At 49.1% G+C, this 15,507-nt stretch overlaps 1 protein-coding gene across 4 annotated transcripts in view; it reads right to left on the bottom strand.

Moving 5' to 3' along the window:
• PLEKHA2 (pleckstrin homology domain containing A2) overlaps nucleotides 1-5,204 on the bottom strand; it is a 112,987-nt gene extending 107,783 nt beyond the window's left edge. Inside the window, exon 1 of one of the 4 annotated variants that reach the window (XM_081960801.1) lies at nucleotides 4,971-5,204. The gene's annotated coding sequence lies outside the window, so the exon portion shown is untranslated. Of the gene's footprint in view, nucleotides 1-206; nucleotides 418-1,100; nucleotides 1,646-4,970 lie in introns of those variants that run through there. The other 3 variants (XM_081960804.1, XM_081960800.1, XM_081960802.1) reach the window with 3 other exon arrangements.
• Between the last annotated feature and the right edge of the window lie 10,303 nt (nucleotides 5,205-15,507).

Raw genomic sequence — 15,507 nt, 5'->3', positions numbered from 1 at the left:
CCATTGGTTAGGTTGTCAATAGATCTGGCTGCCCTGGGTGCAATCATTTCAAGGGGATCCCTGGAGAAGATTCATTTGGAAGCAAAATAGAAAAAAGGCTCCAAGCGGAACTTTGCCAAGCTCTTGCCCCAATCCGACGCCCACTTCCTCGGGTGCCCCAGCCGCCAGAGCTTTTCCCCGGACCGCCGTTCAGAGTCCAAGCGAACCTGTTCCGACTTCTTGGCTCGGCTTAAAGCGGCGGCGGGAGCCGCACCCTCGCGCCCAAAGCGCCGGACCCTGGGCTCCGCTCGCCTCCAGCGTCGCTCCGGAGCCCCGGCAGGGAAGGAGGCAGGCGGCTCATCTTCCACTCCGGGGCCTCCTCGGCTGCCGACCCATTGCGCCACCTTCCCGTCCTCCAGCGGCGCGCCCGCCCCGAGCTCCAGCCCCTACGCGGGTGGGTGTGTTCGGGTGCGCGCGGCACGCACCCCACCCATCCCCCCTCCTCCTCCTCCTCCTCCTCCCCCCCGAGAAGGGCATCCATCCACCCTCTCCAACGCCACTTTCCCACGGGGTCCCACGCGCTTGCCTCGCCCGCTCTCCGGCTACTGCACTCTCTCTCACACACACACACATACAAAGACACTCTCACACAGACTCTCTCTCACACACTCACAGACACAGAGAGACACAGACACTCTCACACAAATACACACTCACACACACAGAGAGAGAGAGACAGATAGACAGACATACACTCTTTCTCACACACAGACACACTCACACACAGACCACACAGACAGACTCACAGACAAAGACAGATAGACGGACATACACTCTTTCTCACACACAGACACTGGCACACTCACACACAGACAGACAAACTCACTCTCTCACATACACACACACACACTAACACACATAGACACACAGAGAGATAAGAGACACATGCACTCTTTGTCACACAGACAGACAGACATACACTCACTCTCTCACACACACAGACAGACAGACCCACATTCTCACAGACACACACATTCTCTCTCACAGACACACACAGAGGCACGCACACACTCACACGAGCCTCTCCAGACCCGCCGTCCGAGCTGAGCGGCCCGACTCACCGCCCTGCGGGGTTCATGGCCGGCGTGGAGGCTCCAGCCGGCGGGTGCCGCACATGGCCGGGGAGCTGGGAAGCGCCGTCCAGCCTGGATATGAGCGCCCAGCTGCCGTCTCCGCCGCGGCTTTTCCCCCCTTTTCTTTTTTTCCGGGTTCGTTGCGCTTCCCATTGGCCAGAGCCAGCCCCGGATGTTGAGCGCAGGCAGCGCCCGCGAAGCCTCGGCCGTGGCCTGCCTGGGTGCTCCCGCGGCTGGGGCTGGACGGGGCCGCTCCCCTACAACGACGCCCCGCCGGTGCCCCGAATCCGCGGCCTCGGGGGGGCGGCAGCCCGGAGCATCCTCGCTTTTGGCCCGGAGAGCCCCTCGGCAACAAGAGCCCAAGTTACCAACTTTGGAAACTTTAGAGGCGCTGGAACTCGGTGCGCTTCTTTCGCGGGGCTCCCCGAAAGCCGCTGAGAGTTTAAAACCTTGACTGTGCGGAGGCTACAGATCCTGGCTTTTCACAGGTGGTCCTCGACTTAACAACGGTAGCGAGAAAAGTCGTAAAATGGGGCAAAACTCACTTCACGGCTTGCTTTCTTGGCTACAGAAATTTGGGGCCACAGGTGTTAATAAACGAATGACTGCAGTTAAAGTTAAACACGTTGTTACCTTTATCTGGCTTCCCCAGTGACTTGGCTTCTTGGAAGGTCACCAAATGTGACCACATTTACAGATATTTACAGGTTAACAAAGTCGGAAGGGACCTTGTAGGTCATCTAGTCCACCCCACCCCATCCAAGCAGGAGACCCTGCACCATTTCTGACAGATGGCAGCCCAGTCTCTTCTTGAAAGCCTCCAGTGATGAAGCTCCCACAACTTCATCTCCCACATGACCCCAAGACCCTGCAACCGTCACAAATACATGCCAGTTGCTAAGGTTCTGGATTTTGATCATTTGTTCACCAGTTGTAAATGTGAAAAACAGGTCTAAGTCAGCTTTTTTCAATGCCGTTGGAACTTCACAAATGGTTGTAAGTTGAGGACTATCTGTAAAGTGCAATGCCAGTGCATGGCTTAATGAGATGATCCAGTTTAGACAACAAACTCAGACATAATAGGCTTGTTTGCTTTTCACTGAGCTGTTGTGACTTGTAAACTGTTTTTTTTTTTAATAGGATGGGGGTTGTGTAAACATTGCTTTTGACTTAAGAGCGAAAGAGCCTGTGAGGTCCCGATTTTGGGGTGTAGGAGTAAGCCTGGAGAGAGCTAGGTCAAGTTCTCTTTTAAAAAGTTTCCTATCCACATAAATGCTCGGAAAATTGGTCCAGAATTTCCCCAACACATAGTATTTCTTAACGCAGAATTTCCAGGAAGTATTTGCTGGAAAAATATAAAATCTAAAGGTACTTTTGCATTGTGGAGATATCTGAAAATGGGATGAGTATGCTGTTAAATATATATATATATATATATTTTATCAGCACAAATACAACATATATATATATCTCCCTTTATTTATTTATCAGTACAAATATAACACAAATATAAAAGGCAACATTAAAAATAAAAATATGGTTTTCTGCCTGCATGGTCTTCTGTGATGAAGCCCAAGCTGTGGGCTTAAAATATATATATGTACTTGCTTACTTATTTAAGGTTAAGGTTCCCCTCGCACATATGTGCTAGCCGTTCCTGACTCTAGGGGGAGGTGCCCATCTCCATTTCAAAGCCGGAGAGCCAGCACTGTCCAAAGACATCTCTGTGGTCATGTGGCCAGCATGACTAAATGTCAAAGGCGCATGGAAGGCTGTTACCTTCCCACCAAAGGTGGTTTTCTACTTGTATTTTTTGCATGCTTTCAAACTGCTAGATTGGCAGAAGCTGGGACAAGTAACGGGAGCTCACTCTGTTACGCGGCACTAGGGATTCGAACCGCCAAACTGCCGACCTTTCTGATCAACAAGCTCAGTGTCTTAGCCACTGAGCCGCCCAATGCTTACTTATGAGCCACTGAGCCACCCAATGCTTACTTATGAGCCACTGAGCCACCCAATGCTTACTTATTTGCTACTATGTAAATCTACACAGTGGGCAGATTGTGACTTGAACCTACTTATTAGTGGGGGTCTTTGGCAATATGTTACCCACTTTTAAATAGCAATCTGACAGATAGCTAAGTAAGTAAACTTGATAGGAAATTAAAAAGTTGGCAGGAAAATGGAGAAGCCACTTGAGTTTTACTAAGGTAGAAGAACTAATGTTTTATTTAAGTTGGAATTATGCCATCAATACAAACCACCCTTCTTAGCATTAAAAGTCTCCATGTGCATTGTATACGGTGAGATTTACGTCACGTGTGCAATGAGATTACAATGCGTGTGACATCATTGCGACTTGAACTGAATGTCTGTGGTATTTTTATTATATATATCTATGAGAAATTTTTGGAACATTAAGGTACATTCAGTTTTATTTGTCAATACAGCTTTCTAGCCAGGCATTATCTATTTATCAAAATCAATCACATAACATTATGCATCTAGGTAGCTTGACCCATTGTGTCTATTAGCAAAGTCAGTTTAACACCACATGTGTATTCAGATGCTGGAGGAGTCATCCTAGGCAAAATTTAGCTTCTAAAGCTATGCCCCTTTTTTCCCAGCAAGAGACTGGTTTTTCTCATGGCACGTATGCCAAGAAGATTCAGCAAAATGAAGAAGAAGAAGGAGAAGGAGAAGGAGAAGGAGAAGAAGAAGAGAGGAGGAGGAGGAGGAGGAAGAAGAGGAGGAGGAGGAGGAGGAAGAGGAAGAGGAAGAAGAAGAAGAAGAAGAAGAAGAAGAAGAAGAAGAAGAAGAAGAAGAAGAAGAAGAAGAAGAAGAAGAAGAAGAAAGGACTGGAAAATCTATTTATCCTGCTGGAGGATGATCACTTCCGGGGCAAACAAATATGCATGAATATCCCACTTTTTGGATTCTCTGCCTTTTAGAGACAGATTGCAAAAATGAGGCCATTCTCAGCACCCCCAAAAATGTCCAGAAGGCGAGCCCTGAGTGACAACTATTGTATCCCTGGATTTTGCCAGTCTGTCCCAGTAACTCCTAGGCAACTAGCAGAAGAAATTATCTCAGTGAGATGGGGGTTGGTATGATCAACACTCTGAAAACTTTTACCATTTGTGTTGCACTGTTCATTACTTTTTTGCAACAGTGTTGAAATGCATGCCTTGAGACAGGGTAGATTGTAAGCTACTTGGGTGAGATAACTTAGGTCGTAAGTTGTAAGTACTATTTGTTGTAAGAACTATTTTGGATTGCTGTTAAATTTCCCTGCCTAACTGTGGTTCTTACATGGCTTGCCTTAATCTGTATCCTAGTTTTCTGTCAAGATCCGTTTCTCAGCTGACTGAGTATTGGCTAATGGCAATGAACAGGGATTCCATTCAGGATGCAGGAATTTCAGCCTGGATTCACGCATCAGTGAATCGGTTATTAAACCATGGTTTATTAAATGAACTAAAACCTTTTATGTTTGCGAAACTGCAGTGTCAAAACATGCAGGAACTTTCCACAACCTTTGTTCCTTCTGCTAAAGAGCCTCCCTGTCCCTTTTCAGAAAAGACACAGCTTCCTCGCTTAATTTTAGTTTTTTAGGATTCTCTTTTGAATTTTGTTTTCTTTTTTTCCTTTTTCAGAAATCACTTCCTGCTTCCTCCTCAGTAACCGTCATTGTTTGGTGCTTTTAAAATCTAAAGCCAGACTGCCTTTTTGCAGATCTTGTGACTGCCCGAGATCTACATTTCAAAACCTATTTTCCTTGCAAACATCAGATAGGAAGAGATCACACATTACGCTGCAGAACTATTTATAGAGCTTGGAAAGTTAGTTGCTTCTTACCACATGCAGCCCCTTTGCTGGAAGCTCGGCTCACCACCATTCAGTTGTGCCAGAGTTCGGCGCCTCGAACGCCTGCCTGCGAAGACGGCTGCAAAAAAATGAAAAGAAGAAAAGAAGGCTGGGTGGGTTTGGGGATTTTGACTATTCATGCTTCTGAACGCAGCACTTTCTGCTCATCTTTGCATAAGTCTCTTTTGTGGCTTGAGCATGTGATCCAATTTGCTAAGTTGCTACGCAACCATCAGTCCTCTCTGGCTTGGATCTAACAGAATTGGTCAGGCAGAAGTCAAGGTCATTCATGCCTAGAAGATTTGAAGTGGGACTGGAATTCCGGAAGAGGGAGGAAGGAAGGAAGGAAGGAAGGAAGGAAGGAAGGAAGGAAGGAAGGAAAGGAAAGGAAAGGAAAGGAAAGGAAAGGAAAGGAAAGGAAAGGAAAGGAAAGGAAAAATTGTCTTTCCTTTTGTTTTGTTTTTCAGAAGGTTGTACTGAAGGAAGAAGGGAAAGAAGGAAGGAAGGAAAGGAAAGGAAAGATTGCTTTTTTGTTTTTTTCCAGCAGGTTAGACTGAAGGAAGAAGGGAAGGAAAGGAAGAAAGGAAATTGTCTTTCCTTTTGTTTTGTTTTTCAGCAGGTTGGACTGAAGGAAGAAGGGAAAGGAGGAGGAAAGGAAGGAAAGGAAAGATTGTCTTTTTATTTTTTTTCAGCAGGTTGGACAGAAGGAAGGAAGGAAGGAAAGGAAAAATTGTCTTTCCTTTTGATTTTTTTTCAGCAGGTTGGACTGAAGAAAGAAGGGAAGGGAAGGGAAGGAAGTAAGGAATCATCGTTATTTTTATCAGCATGATTCTAAAGATCTAAGTGGGTGGATTTCTACAACATGATTTCTTACTAATTTAATATTCTATATACTTTAAACGATGGATTATTTCTTAGGCCCAGTCAACAATTTTTTTAAAAAAAAATATATATGACCCTTTATTGTAAACATGGTCACTTTAGTTCTTCAAAATAATAGTAAAGGATAGAGTATTAATCAGAGTTCTGGGAATCCACATAACTGAAAGTTGCTAAGTTTGAAAAACCATAGTACAGATGCAGAAAAGTGAAATATAGAAACAAAGTGTGTGTTTCACACACTCCAAAGAGGAACTTTCAGTAGCTTGTTTCCGTCCCCTTCCTTTTTCCCTAGCTAGTAAGCTCTGATCAACTTTACTGTTTGCTCAAGCTTTTCTCCCCGGGCTATAATTTGTCCCCCTGTATTTTTAATCTCCTTTCTATCACTTGCATTTGCATTGTTTAAAGGAACATAAGGCTCCCACAAAAATGGTGTGTGCACGGATGTGTGCATGTTTCTATGCATGCACATTGGGTTGAAATAGAATATAGAATTCTTTTATTGGCCAAGTGTGATTGGACGCACAAGGGATTTGTCTTCGGTGCATAAGCTCTCCGTGGACATAAAAGCTACAAGTGGTCAGTCACGATCACTGTCGTCATAAAAATACATTCATCGTGAATCATTGGATGCAGCACTTAGTGATCGTCATAGGATACTAAATAAGCAATCGACATAAATCATACCAGGAAACCAAATGAAACAATATAAATTGTAAAGATTCAAGCACAGAGTTATAGTCATAAGTAGAAAAGGAAATAGGTAATAGGAAGGATGAGAAGAATAATAGCAATACAGTCTTAGTAAATAATTTGAGTGTTGAGGGAATTATTTGTTTAGCAGAGGGATGGCATTTGGGGAAAAACCTGTCCTTGTGTCTAGTTGTTCTGGTGTGCAGGGCCCTATAGCATCATTTTAAGGGTAGGAGTTGAAACAATTGATGTCCAGGATGTGAGGGGTCTGTAGGTATTTTCACAGCCCTCTTGTTGACTCGTGCAGTGTACAGGTCCTCAGTGGAAGGCAAGTTGGTAGCAATTGCTTTTTCTGCAGGTCTAATGAACTGTCTGTGTCTTCATTGATCGTTGTGTCTATCCTGTTGGGTTGAGGAGCCAAACCTGACAGTTCTAGAGGTGCACCTAAATATTTGGTAGTGCACCTAAGAAGGGGGCGGGTCTTCCATCTCAAGGCTGCCATCGCTCTTCTGCCAGTGCCCGCTCTTCTTTAGGGGATGCCAGGACATAATAGGTGGCATGCCATGCAAACCAAAATGGCTAGATTCGTTCAGGATATGAAACTCAGACCAAGCAAACCTTCATACAGGTTGGGGCTGTGGATGAATTCAGGTTTTTTTTAAAATAATAATAATAATAATAATTTAAATTTATTAGCCGCTCCCTTTCCGAAAAGGACTCGGGGCGGCGTACAATGGAGTAAAAAACATATAACATTTACATAAATCCATGACATACATAAGTACAAAGACACACATGTTCGGAGGAGGTTAACAGATACAATACATAGACAATTAAAAACCATTAAAATACCCTAATTACAAAACCCCATGTACAATCCAAATTCAAAATGTTAAAAAACAGACAGTCAGGAGGAGTACGGGAAAATTACGGTTGAGCCAGGCCAGATAGTTGGAAGAGGTGGGTTTTCAGTTGTACACGGAAGGAGCGGAGATCGGAAGTAATCCTGATGTCCCGGGGGAGGTCATTCCACAGGGCTGGGCCCATCACAGAGAAGGCTCTGCTCCTGGGTGTCGCCCCCCGACACTGTTTGGCGGTCGGCACCCGGAGAAGTCCCTCTCTGTGAGAGCGGATTGGTCGTAGGGATGTGTGGGGCAGGATGCGATCCTGCATGTAACTAGGCCCTGTGCCATGGAGCGCTTTAAAGATCATAATCAAGACCTTGAAACGCACTCGGAAGACCACAGGGAGCCAGTGCAGCTCGCGCAGGAGAGGTGTTACAGGGGAGAATCTAGTCCTCCCCATGATCACCCGCGCGGCCGCGTTCTGGACCAACTGTAGTCTCCGAGTGCATCTCAAAGGAAGCCCCATGTAGAGAGCATTGCAGTAGTCCAGGCGAGACGTCACCAGCGCATGGGTGACTGTGCGTAGGGCATCCCGGTCCAATAAGGGGCGCAATTGGCGCATCAGGCGAACCTGATGGAACGCCCCCCTTGCCACGGCTGTTACATGGTCATCCATGGACAGCCGGGCATCCAGGAGGACGCCCAAATTGCGCACCTGTTCCATAGGGGCTAGTTGCACGCCCCCAATGGCCAGAGATGGAAACACCTGGTTGAACCGGGGCGCCGGAAGCCACAGCCACTCCGTCTTGGAAGGGTTGAGTTTCAGTCGGTTGCCATCCATCCAGATCCGTACGGCCTCCAAACACCGGGACATCACTTCGATGGCCTCATTGGGGTGGTTTGGGGTGGAGATGTATAGCTGAGTGTCATCAGCATACAGATGATATCCCACCCCAAAACCACGGATGATCTCGCCCAGCGGTTTCATGTATGTGTTGAACAGGAGAGGCGAGAGTACCGAACCCTGTGGCACTCCACATGTGAGAGGCCTCCGGGTCGATCTCTGCTCCCCTGCCAACACACGTTGCGTCCGGTCAGTGAGGTAGGAGCCAAACCACCGTAACACGGTGCCCCTGACTCCCAACCCCTCCAGCCGGTGCAACAGGATACCATGGTCGATGGTATCGAAAGCCGCCGAGAGGTCTAATAGGACCAGGATAGAGGAACAACCCCTATCTCTGGCCCGCCAGAGATCATCCACCAATGCGACCAAGGCCGTCTCCGTGCTGTGCCCGGGTCGGAAGCCAGACTGGCGCGGGTCTAGATAATCATTTTCCTCCAGGTGGCGTGGGAACTGCTGTGCCACCACACTCTCTACAACCTTCGCTAAAAAAGGAAGGTTGGAGACTGGACGGTAATTGACTAGGTCCGTCGGGTCCAGGGAAGACTTCTTGAGCAGGGGTCTCACCACCGCCTCTTTCAAGGCGGCTGGTAGAGACCCCTCACCCAACGAAGTGTTCACTAGGACCAGGAGCCAGTCACGTGTAACCTCCCAGGATGCCAGTACAAGCCAGGAGGGACACGGGTCCAATAAACATGTGGTGGGTCGCAGACGTCCACGCAACCTGTCCAAATCCTCGATGGCAACCGAATCAAACTCCTCCCAAAGCGGACCCTCAAGACTCGCCACGGGCGTCTCTACTGAACCACTGAAGGGGGTCCATCCCATCCGGATTTGAGCGACTTTGTCATGTAGATATTTCCCAAACTCCTCTGCTCTACCCTGTAAAGGGGCTTCCCGCGGCCTCTCAAACAAGAGGGAACGAGTCACCCGAAACAAGGCGGCAGGGCGGTTATCTGCAGACGCAATAAGGGCGGCGCAATGTTGACGTTTGGCCGCTCTTAATGCCACAAGGTACGTCCTCAAGTAGGCTCGTGCCTGTGCTCGGTCAAATTCGGAACGAGAGGATCTCCAACGACTCTCTAGGCGTCTCCTTTGGCGTTTCATCACCCTTAGCTCCTCGGTAAACCAGGGAGCCAGGGTGGTTCGTCGCCGCAGGAGAGGCCGCAAAGGCGCCACCCGGTCCAGGGCCCCGGTAGTCGCACTATTCCATGCGTCTACCAGGTCCTCCACTTGGGGGCGGGTCAAATCCACAGGAGGTGGCCCAAGCTCCGTCTGGAACCTATCTGGTTCCAACAGGCGCTTGGGGCGGAACCATCTAATACCTTCCGGTTCCGCCTCCTCGCGGTGTGGGGTAGCACCAGGGAAGTCCAGCCGGAGAAGATAGTGATCCGACCATGACAGGGGAGTAATGGCTAGGTCCCCTATTCCCTGATCACTCATCCACCGGCCTGAGACAAAAACAAGGTCCAGCGTGTGGCCTCCCTCGTGAGTAGGGCCATGAACTCCCGAACCCCCTCAGACGCTTCTCCCATCGACGGCAGATTGAAATCCCCCATCACTATAAGGTTGGGGGTCTCAATCGCCACCGATGAGATCAGCTCAAGGAGTTCAGGCAGGGCCGCTGATGTATAGCGAGGAGCCAGGTATACTATCAGCAGGCCCAACTGCCTCCCTGGGCCCCATCTCACAACAAGGGACTCACACCCGGATGTCTGTGGCACGGTGAACTCTCTCGGCTCAAGGTCTTCCCGAATAATCACTGCTACCCCGCCGCCCCTCCCCTGGGCCCGAGGCTGATGAAATGCTCGATAACCTGGTGGGCACAATTCAACGAGGGGTAAACCTCCCTCGGAGCCCAACCAGGTCTCGGTTATTCCTGCGAGGTCCGGCTCCCCCTCCAAGATAAGATCATGAATGAGGGGGGCCTTATTAACAACGGACCTCGCGTTGCATAACAGCAGTCTCAGGCCTTGGGCCTGTGGAACCTGACCACCTAGTATGCAGGGGTTGGTACAAACGACCGGGAATGACCAAAAACCCCGGTCTCCCAACCGACTGCGCGTTCTTAATGTGTCCTCGCACCTGCCCCTCCCCACGACCGTTGGTATCAAAGAGCCCTGTAATGGAATGTTATCCTCCCTTTCCTCACCCGCTCCATTCCTTCCTCTTTCGACCACACCTAATTGCCTGGCTCTGCTATCACTCCTGATCTGGTCCTTCCCCCCCCCACCCTTAAAACCCTTTATAAATTTTAAAAAACAATTAACTAAAAAACCCCTTAAAGCACGCTTCCTCCACCTCTCTGGGTTAACAAACCCGTCCTCGAGGTGGGCCCTTGAAAGGGCTGGAGGCCATAGCTGCGAGAGGGGGGACTCTCGCAGTAGCAGCAGGTCTACTCTCGAGTAAAGCATAATAAAGGGCCAGCGCTCATCAAGTGGGTGCTGTCGATGTTAATGTAAGTTAGCCAAAACCACATACATCCAGATGAAACGGATGAAATAGTCCTGGTAGAGATAGGCAGATGGAAATAGTCCACATAGTCCACATCGTAGATGAAAATGATGGGTTAATAATAATAATAATAACCAGCTGGTGAATATGGAAGCTTGGGCTGGAACTGAGACGAAGGCCGCAGTGGGTGGTAGAAATAGGTAGCCCTAGATGAATGAGGGGGGTTGTAATCGCACGGGGGGGGGTACAGGGCAGCCCTCCGCACAGGCCTCTGATGTACCGCTAAGTCCATGGCCTGTGCTCCAGCGCCTCTGTCTCCATGGCCTGCCTTCAGCGCCAATCATTGATAGTCCTCGATCTGTCCAACAACCCTCGGCCGTTTTTGGGCCTGGAGAAGCGTTCCGACCTCCCCACGGCCTGCCTGTGGCCTACCTTCTAATTTTTTTTTTTTTTCCACTCCCTCTGGCGCCTCAGGCCTCGCTCCATTTTCCTTCTTCCCTCCGGCGCCTCGGGCACCATCCGGGCCTTATTCTCCTCTCCGCGGCCCTCCCGCCGGTCTGAGTTCGCCACGACCGGCGCAATTCGGACCGCTCGGCTCTCGGCTCGGCTCGGCTCTCCGCTCAGCTCTCCCAGCCATCCCGTCCCGGCTCCTTGGATCCTGATTCTGATCGGCGCCGCCTTCCAATCGTTCTCCGGCCTCCTCCGCCCCCCCATTCAAGGCCTTGCCGCTTCTCCGCTCCGCTCCGCTCCGCCCCGCACCAGCTGGTGCGCCATCTCCCTCGCTCCTGCCCGGGCAACCAGGCAACCAGACGGGCCAATTCGGGTCCCAGGCAGAAGGCAGGGTGGTCAGCCAACAGGAGTTCCGACCCTCGGGATGAAAAAGAGGGTCGGCAGCATCCCCAGCCCGAAAGAGAGCTCCGCGTGAACGGAGCTCAGAGGTAAACCTCCATTCCCTCCGGAAGCTCCTCCTCCAGAGGAGAGGAGAGCAGTGGAAATCCGTGGGCCGGTCCTTGAGTCGGAAGAGCCACTGCTGCTAGTGAAGCCCCACGCTATTCTCTGGGGATAAAAGGCAGGGGGTGGAGATGAATAGATGTGGCACTATTCACCTTCCGGATGGCCGAACTCGTTAGTCTGCAGTGAGAGAGAAACTTTTTGCCGAGGCTGCCAGCGCTCCTAATAAAGGAATCTTTTGAGTTAACTTCAGAGGATTTGTTATGTTTGGGAGCTGGGTCAGAACAATGGTTTTGTAAGCTGCTTCTGCTCACACAATAGCTTGAGCTCATTAGTGGTTACAGCACCAGGCTAGCAAGTGGGAGACTGGGAGTTCCAATCTCACATTAGGCCTGAGTGACTTTGGGCCAGTTACCAGGAGACTGTGAGTTCTAGCCCTGCCTTAGCCATGAAAGCTGGCTGGATGACTCTGGGCCAGTCGCTCTCTGTCCAACTCACTTCACAAGGTTATCTGTGAAGAAGAGCAGAAGGAAGGCGATAGTAGGTACGTTTGCTACCGTGAGGTATTTATGAAAATAATAAAGACGGGGTATAGATTAAATAAAATAGATGTGTATCTCAGCAGCTGGTGCAAGGACTGTAACCCATTCAAATTGTGGTCATAACAGCTCTGTTTTAACTTCAAATAGCCATGGATCAAAGTCAGAGTGGAGGAACAAGCCATTGGTATCAGGTCATCTATTATAGGATGTTATGAAGCGCATTAACATAATGGACATTATTTGACGTGATGTCACTTCCTGCTTCTCTGAGCTTCATTGCTCATTTTACGTGTCACCCCCTAGAGCCGTGTTGGGGTTGGAAATGGAACAAAAAAATGGAGAAGAGATGGTAGATAGTAAGAAGGTAGATCCGGATGGGAGACAGGTTGCAGTGCAGAGAAGGAAGAGGCAATTCACCCCAGACACCATGTGTGAGCGAAAGAGGGTGAAGACAGATCCTCCCTAACAGTTCCCAGAATACCAACAAAGGAGAATATTTGTAGCTCAGGGTTGAAATGAGCCAGCCATGATACCACACTAGCCCTCGGGAAGACAGACAGGGGTGGGTCCAGTGGTGAAATCTAATTATTTTTTGCCACTGGTTCTGTGGGCGTGGTTTGGTGGTGGATCATGTGACTGGGTGGGTGGGCGTGGCCAACTTTTTTTCACTTTTTAAAGCATTTGTTTCCTGCCTATTCGCCCCAACCCGCAGGGAAAAAAATGCTTTAATAAGCGTGTGTGTGTGTGTGTGTGTGTGTTTACTACCGGTTCGCAGAACCAAGGACAATCATCCCTACTGGTTCAGCCAAACTGGGCCAAACCGGGAGGATTTCACCCCTGGGTTGGTCCGAAGTCCGACAGAAGCTTCCATGGCTGAGAGGAACACTAAAGTAGGCCTTCCTTCTGCTCGTCCTCTTCCTAGTAGTAACACCGATGATGTTACCTAGTTTGGCTAATTTATTTATTTATTTATTTATTTATTTATTCAATTTATAGGCCGCACCCTCTCCACAAAGATGGAACATCGGCAAGAAAATAAGATGAGAGAGCACAAAGTTCAGTTCACTGACTATAGTAGTGATGGCGAACCTTTTTGTCATGTGCCGAAAGTGTGCGGGTGCAACCCCCCCGTGCCCCCCGCACATGCACATGTGACCCTCCATGTGCGCCCCGTGCATGCGTTTCCCCAGCGCTCCCCCCGTGCATGTGCATGCTATTCCCCATGCTCCCCCTACTCCCCCACATGCATGTGTGACCCCGCACTCACTCTACCCCTGTGCATGCGTGTGTGAGCCCTGCATGCCCCCTGTGCATGTGCGACAGAGACCCGAAAACCAGCCGGCCGGCGGAAGGCGCGCGCGCATGCATAATGAAAGTGAGCTGGGGCAACAGCTCACGTGCCTGCAGAGGGGGCTTTGGGTGCCACCTTTGGCATGCGTGCCATAGGATCACCATCACAGGACGATAGTGTAGGTGCGGAGAGAGAGCTCTCAGCGTCACCAAATTTGGTCTACAGGTGTGAAAGAAGAAGGAACTCAGGTTGGGAAAATCACGTTGGCTTTGGGCCTAACAAGGGAAGAATTTTCTAGTTTGTCAAAATGGCGCTAGTTTGTTTTCAACCATTGCCGATTTTTTTTTATTTGAGAGGAGGGGCTTGGGGAAGATTCCAGGAACTGTTGAAAATGGCCCCTCCCTTCCCTGGTTGCCTTTGACCAGGTACCACTAAATGCTGCCCCTCCCCCCCCCCGAGTAAATACAGGCAATCCTCTACATCCAACCCCCATTGAGCCTCGCATTTCTATTAAGTGAGGCATTTGTTAAGTGAGTTTTGCCCCATTTTACGGCCTTCCTTGCCATGGACGTTAAGTGAATCTGACTTCTCCCATTGACTTGGCTTGTCAGAAGGTCAGAAAAAGGGGATCACATAACCCCGGGACACTGCAACAGTCATAAGTATGAACCACTTGCCAAGCATCTGAATTTTGATCACAATTGTGGGGCTGCTACAAAGGTCGTTAAGTGTGAAAAATGGTCCTAAGTCACTTTTTTCAATGCCGTTGTAACTTTGAAATGTCACTAAATAAAATATTATAAGTTGAAGATTGCTCCTGGTCTTCCCACTGGTAGTCCTACACCTTAGCCAGCAGTGATATCAGGGTGCCAGAGAGGGCTGGTTCGAAGTCCTACAGAGCAGTGATAGGATTCAAACATTTTTACTACAGGTTCTGTGGGCGTGGTGTGGCGGGCGTGGCAGGGGAAGGATACTGCAAAATCTCCATTTCCTCCCGATTAGCTGGGACTTGGGAGGCAGAGAAAAGATGGGGGCAGGGCCAGTCAGAGGTGGTATTTACCAGTTCTCCGAACTACTCAAAATTTGTGCTACTGGTTCTCCAGAACTGGTCAGAACCTGCTGAATCTCACCTCTGATGTGTATGTTTCAGTGTAACTCTGGAATGCTTTGAGCAATTTCAACCAAACTTGGTACACAGAAGACTCCGGAAACAAGTACTGTGGGGGTAAGACACCCCTTACACTGCTCGGAGTGTGTGTTCTGTTAAAATACAGCCTGTTGTGCCTTAAAATGGCTTCTACCATACTGTCGTAAAATGGCATCTACTCTACAGTGCAGTGGAATTGTCATGGTAACGGCTTCACAGTACTCCACAAAGGGGGGGGGGTCTCTCTGGTAATGGGGAAAATCCAACATTAGAAATTACATTTGATCCGGGATTATTTTGGGGGACAAATGTATGCATTTGGATAAATAAATACCAGGGCAACGGCAGGCTATCAGCTAGTAATAATATAAATTAGCCATTTCGTGGTGAGTGTGGCAGGGGGAGGATATTGCAAAATCCCCATTCCCTCCCGATCAGTTGGGACTTGGGAGGCGGAGAATAGATGGGGGTGGGGCCAATCAGAGGTGGTATTTACCGGTTCTCCAAACTGCTCAAAATTTCCGGTACTGGTTCTCCAGAACTGGTCAGAACCGGCTGAATCCCACCTCTGACTACAGAGGCTTCCATGGCTGAGAGGAATACTAGATAGGTCTCCATGGTGCCCTAGCCTAGGTTGAACACTTCAACAAGAGCTGTGGTAGTGCTGGGGTTAGAATGTAGCATTGCAGGCTAGTTCTGCAGACTGTCAGCAGTTTGACTCTCACCCGGCTCAAGGTCGACTCAGCCTTCCATCCTTTTGAGGTGGTTAAAATGAGGACCCAGATTGTTGTGGGGCAATGTGATGACTCTGTAAACCACTCAGAG

The sequence above is a fragment of the Natrix helvetica genome (assembly GCF_964273705.1).
Source record: "Natrix helvetica genome assembly, chromosome: 8".
NCBI classification, from domain to species: domain Eukaryota; kingdom Metazoa; phylum Chordata; class Lepidosauria; order Squamata; family Natricidae; genus Natrix; species Natrix helvetica.
The sequence above is the reverse complement of the archived record's forward strand: the minus strand, read 5'-3'. Positions and strand labels throughout refer to the sequence as shown.